Source organism: Salmo trutta, chromosome 28, assembly GCF_901001165.1.
Source record: "Salmo trutta chromosome 28, fSalTru1.1, whole genome shotgun sequence".
Taxonomy (NCBI): domain Eukaryota; kingdom Metazoa; phylum Chordata; class Actinopteri; order Salmoniformes; family Salmonidae; genus Salmo; species Salmo trutta.
In genome coordinates, this window is record NC_042984.1 from 20,987,007 (window position 1) to 20,993,195 (window position 6,189).

Below are 6,189 nucleotides of genomic sequence, written 5' to 3' on the forward strand. Positions count from 1 at the left end.
ACTGTCAGGAGATTTGTAAGTCGCTCTGGATAAGAGCGTCTGCTAAATGACTTAAATGTAAATCAATTGATAAGCCTATGACATCTGGGTGTCCAGTGCCTGACCGGTTAGTGAATAGTACAAGGCTGACTATCTCCCTTCTCATGCAGTATAAAATCACACTCTGATAACATGACATACTATACTTAGAAAATAATGGACCAGGTGTAGGCCTATATTCAGTTATGTAACTTGAGTGGTTTATTGTTGACATTTTAGATCTAATTCACTGTAGTCCCAAGTTTTAGGGTAACTTGAAAGATGGGAATATATTAGAAAAAGTACACTACACTACCGGTCAAAAGTTTCAGAACACCTATTCATTGTTTTTATCTTTATTTTTACTATTTTCTACATTGGAGAATAATAGTGAAGCCCTCAAAACGATGAAATAACACAGTAACCAACAGTGTTAAACAAATCAAAATGTATTTGTTATTATTCAAATAGCCATCCTTTGCCTTGATGACAGGTTTGCACACGTCATTCTCTCAACCAGCTTCACCTGAAATGCTATTCCAACAGTCTTGAAGGAGATCCCACATACGCTGAGCACTTGTTGGCTGCTTTTCCTTCACTCTGCGATCCGACACATCCCAAACCCAATTTGGTTGAGGTCGGGGGATGGTGGAGGCCAGGTGATCTGATGCAGCACTCCTTCACTCTCCTTGGTAAAATAGCCCTGACACAGAATGGAGGTGCTTCTACACCTGCATTGCTTGCTGTTTGGGGTTTTAAGCTGGGTTTCTGTACAGCACTTTGTGACATCAGCTGATGTGAGAAGGGCTTTATAAATACATTTGATTGATTGTCCTGTTGAAAAAGTAATTATAGTCCCGCAAAGCAGATGGGATGGCGTATCGCTGCAGAATGCTGTGGTAGCCATGGTGGTTAAGTGTGCCTTGAATTTTAAGTAAATCACACAGTGTCACCAGCAAAGCACCATAACACCTCCTCCATGCTTTATGGTGGGAAATACACATGCAGAGATCATCCGTTCACCCACACCGCGTCTAACAAAGACAAGGCGGTTGGAACCAAAAATCTCAAATTTGGACTCCAGACCAAAGGACAAATTTCCACTGGTCCAATGCTTGTTTCTTGGCCCAAGCAAGTCTTCTTATTAGTGTCCTTTAGTATTGGTTTCTTTGCAGCAATTTGACCATGAAGGCCTGATTCACACTGAACATTTGTCTCCTCTGAACATTTGATGTTGAGATGTCTGTTACTTGAACTCTGAAGAATTTATTTGGGCTGCAATTTCTGAGACTGGTAACTCTAATGAACTTATGGGTCTTTCCTTTCCTGTGGCGGTCCTCACGAGAGCCAGTTTCATCATAGCTCTTGATGGTTTTTGCGACTGCATTTGATGAAATTTTCCGGATTGACTGACCTGCATGTCTTAACCTCTTATAGCGGAACGCCTCACCAATATCCAATGGTAGCGCCTTGGCGCGAAATACGAAAAACCTTAAAAATGCTATAATTTCAATTTCTGAAACATATTACTATTTTACACCATTTTAAAGATAAGACTCCTTTATCTAACCACATTGTCCGATTTCAAAAAGGCTTTACAGCGAAAGCAAAACATTAGATTATGTCAGGAGAGTACCCTCCCAAAAATAATCACACAGCCATTTTCAAAGCAAGCATATATGTCACAAAGACCAAAACCACAGCTAAATGCAGCACTAACCTTTGATGATCTACATCAGATGACACTCCTAGGACATTATGTTATACAATACATGCATGTTTTGTTCAATCAAGTTCATATATCAAAAACCAGCTTTTTACATTAGCATGTGATGTTCAGAACTAGCATTCCCACCGCAAACTTCCGGTGAATTTACTAAATGACTCACGATAAACGTTCACAAAAAACAATTATTTAAAGAATTATAGATACAGAACTCCTTTATGCAATCGCGGTGTCAGATTTTAAAATAGCTTTTCGGTGAAAGCACATTTTGCAATATTCTGAGTAGATATCACGGCTAGCTAATTTGACACCCACCAAGTTTGGCCTTCACCAAACTCAGATTTACTATAAGAAAAAATGGATTACCTTTGCTGTTCTTTGTCAGAATGCACTCCCAGGACTTCTACTTCAACAATAAATGTTGTTTTGGTTCGAAATAATCCATAGTTATATCCAAATAGCTCCGTTTTGTTCGTGCGTTCAAGTCACTATCCGAAGGGTGACGCGCCGGCGCGTTTCGTGACAAAATAATTGTAAATATTCCATTACCGTACTTCGAAGCATGTCAAACGCTGTTTAAAATAAATTTTTATGCGATTTTTCTCGTAAAATAGCGATAATATTCCAACCGGGAGACGTTGTATTTGTTCAAACACTGAAAGTAAAACATGGAGTCGTCTCGTGCACGCGCGCTCCAGTGTCATTGTTCTCAGAAGGACCACTCACAAAAACCCCTGCTGTTTTTCGCCCAGAGACTGCAGAGCTCTCATTCCACTTTCTGGCGCCTTCTGAGAGCCAATGAAAGCCTTAGAAAATGTCACGTTACAGCAGAGATGCTGTATTGTTGATAGAGATGCCCTAGAAGGAGAACAAATTGTCAGACAGGGCACTTCCTGTATAGAATCGTCTCAGGTTTTGGCCTGCCATATGAGTTATGTTATACTCACAGACACCATTCAAACAGTTTAAGAAACTTTAGAGTGTTTTCTATCCAAATCTACTAATTATATGCATATTCTAGTTTCTGGGCAGAAGTAGTAACCAGATTAAATCGTGTACGGTTTTTATCCGGCCGTGAAAATACTGCTCCCTATCCCAAACAGGTTAAAGTAATGAGGGACTGTCATTTCTGTTTGCTTATTTGAGCTGGTCTTGCCATGATATGGACTTCATCTTTTACCAACTAGGGCTATCTTCTGTATACCAACCCTACCTTGTCACAACACAACTGATTGGCTCAAACGCATTAAGGAAAGAAATTCCACATATTAACTTATATTAACGCACACCTGTTAATGAAAATGCACTCCAGGTGACTACCTCGTGAAGCTGGTTGAGAGAATGCCAAGAGTGTGGAAAGCTGTCATCAAAGCGTTTATATTTGAAGAATCTTAAATCTAAAATATATGTTCATTTAACACTTTATTTGGTTACTATATGATTCCATATGTGTTATTTCATAGTTTTGATGTCTTCACTATTATTCTACAATGTAGAAAAGAGTAAAAGTAAAGAAAAACCCTTCAATGAGTAGGTGTTCTAAAACTTTTCACCGGTAGTGTATGTGTTCATGAAATGCCATTTATACAGTTGAAGTCGGAGGTTTACATACACTTAGGATGGAGTCAATAAAACTTGTTTTTCAACTATTCCACAAATTTCTTGTTAACAAACTATAGTTTTGGCAAATCGTTTAGGACATCTACTTTGTGCGTGACAAGTAATTTTTCCAACAACTGTTTGCAGAGAGATTATTTTACTTATAACTCACTGTGTCAGAAGTTTACATACACTAAGTTGACTGTGCCTTTAAACAGTTTGGAAAATTCTAGAAAATGACGTCATGACTTTAGAAGCTTCTGATAGGCTAATTGACATTTGAATCAATTGGAGGTGTACCTGTGGATGTATTTCAAGGCCTACCTTCAAACTCAATGCCGCTTTGCTTGACATCATGGGAAAATCAAAAGAAATCAGCCAAGACCTCATAAAAAAATTGTAGGCCACAAGTCTGGTTCATCCTTGGGAGCAATTTCCAAACGCCTGAAGGTACCATGTTCATCTGTACAAACAATAGTACACAAGTATAAACACCATGGGACCACGCAGCCGTCATACCGCTCAGGAAGGAGACACTTTCTGTATCCTAGAGACGAACGTACTTTGGTGCGAAAAGTGCAAATCAATCCGAGAACAGCAAAGGACCTTGTGAAGATGCTGGAGGAAATGGGTACAAAAGTATCTATATCGACAATAAAACAAGTCCTATATCGACATAACTTGAAAGGCCGCTCAGCAAAGAAGCCACTGCTCAAAAACCACCATAAAAAAGCAAGACTTCGGTTTGCAACTGCACATGGGGACAAAGACAGTACTTTTTGGAGAAATGTCCTCTGGTCTGATGAAACAAAAATAGAACTGTTTGGCCATAATGACCATCGTTATGTTTGGAGGAAAAAGGGGGAGGCTAGCCAAAAGAACACCATCCCAACCGTGAAGCACTAGGGGTTGCAGCATCATGTTATGGGGATGCTTTGCTTCAGGAGGGACTGGTGCACTTCACAAAATAGATGGCATCATGAGAACGGAAAATTATGTGGCTATATTGAAGCAACATCTCAAGACATCAGTCAGGAAGTTAATGCTTGGTCACAAATGGGTCTTCCAAATGGACAATGACCCCAAGCATACTTCCAAAGTTGTGGCAAAATGGCTTAAGGACAACAATGTCAAGGTATTGGAGTGGTCATCACAAAGCCCTGCCCGCAATCCCATAGAAAGTTTGTGGGCAAAACTGAAAAAGCATGTGTGAGCAAGGAGGCCTACAAACCTGACTCGGTTACACCAGCTCTGTCAGGAGGATTGGGCCAAAATTCACCCAACTTATTGTGGGAAGCTTGTGGAAGGCTACCCAAAATGTTTGACTCAAGTTAAACAATTTAAAGGCAGTGCTACCAAATACGGAGTGTATGAAAACGTCTGACCCACTGGGCATGTGATGAAAGAAATAAAAGCTGAAATAAATCACTCTTTTCTGACATTTCACATTCTTAAAATAAAATGATCCTAACTGACCTACGACAGGGAATTTGTACTAGGATTAAATGTCAGGAATGATGAAAAACTGAGTTTAAATGTATTTGGCTAAGGTGTATGTGAACTTCTGACTTCAACTGTATATACAGTCGTGGCCAAAAGTTTTGAGAATGACAAATATTAATTTTCAAAGTCTGCTGCCTCAGTTTGTATGATGGCAATTTGCATATACTCCAGAATGTTATGAAGAGTGATCAGATGAATTGCAAAGTCCCCCTTTGCCATGTAAATTAACTGAATCCCCCAAAAGCATTTCCAATGCATTTCAGCCCTGCCACAAAAGGACCAGCTGACATCTCAGTGATTCTCTTGTTAACACAGGTGTGAGTGTTCACAAGGACAAGGCTGGAGATCACTCTGTCATGCTGATTGAGTTCAAATAACAGACTGGAAGCTTCAAAAGGAGGGTAGTGCTTGGAATCATTGTTCTTCCTCTGACAACCATGGTTACCTGCAAGGAAACACATGCCGTCATCATTGCTTTGCCCAAAAAGGGCTTCACAGGCAAGGATATTGCTGCCAGTAAGATTGAACCTAAATCAACCATTTATCAGATCATCAAGAACTTCAAGGAGAGTGGTTCAATTGTTGTGAAGAAGGCTTCAGGGCACCCAAGAAAGTCCAGCAAGCGCCAGGACCGTCTCCTTAACTTGATTCAGCAGCGGGATCGGGGCACCACCAGTACAGAGCTTGCTCAGGAATGGCAGCAGGCAGGTGTGAGTGCATCTGCACGCACAGTGAGGTGAAGACTTTTGGAGGATGGCCTGGTGTCAAGAAGAGCAGCAAAAAAAGCCACTTCTCTCAAGGAAAAACATCAGGGACAGACTGATATTCTGCAAAAGGTACAGGGATTGGACTGCTGAGGACTGAGGTAGAGTCATTTTCTCTGATGAATCCCCTTTCCGATTGTTTGGGGCATCCGGGAAAAAAGCTTGTTCGGAGAAGACAAGGTGAGCGCTACCATCAGTCCTGTGTCATGCCAACAGTAAAGCATCCTGAGACCATTCATGTGTGGGGTTGCTTCTCAGCCAAGGGAATTTCACTAAGAACACAGCCATGAATAAAGAATGGTACCAACACATCCTCAGAGAGCAACTTCTCCCAACCATCCAGGAACAGTTTGGTGACGAACAATGCTTTTTCCAGCATGATGGAGCACCTTGCCATAAGGCAAAAGTGATAACTAAGTGGCTCGGGGAATAAAACATCGATATTTTCGGTCCATGGCCAGGAAACTCCCCAGACCTTAATCCCATTGAGAACTTGTGGTCATTCCTCAAGAGGTGGGTGGACAAACAAAAACCCACCAATTCTGACAAACTCCAAGCATTGATTATGCAAGAATGGGC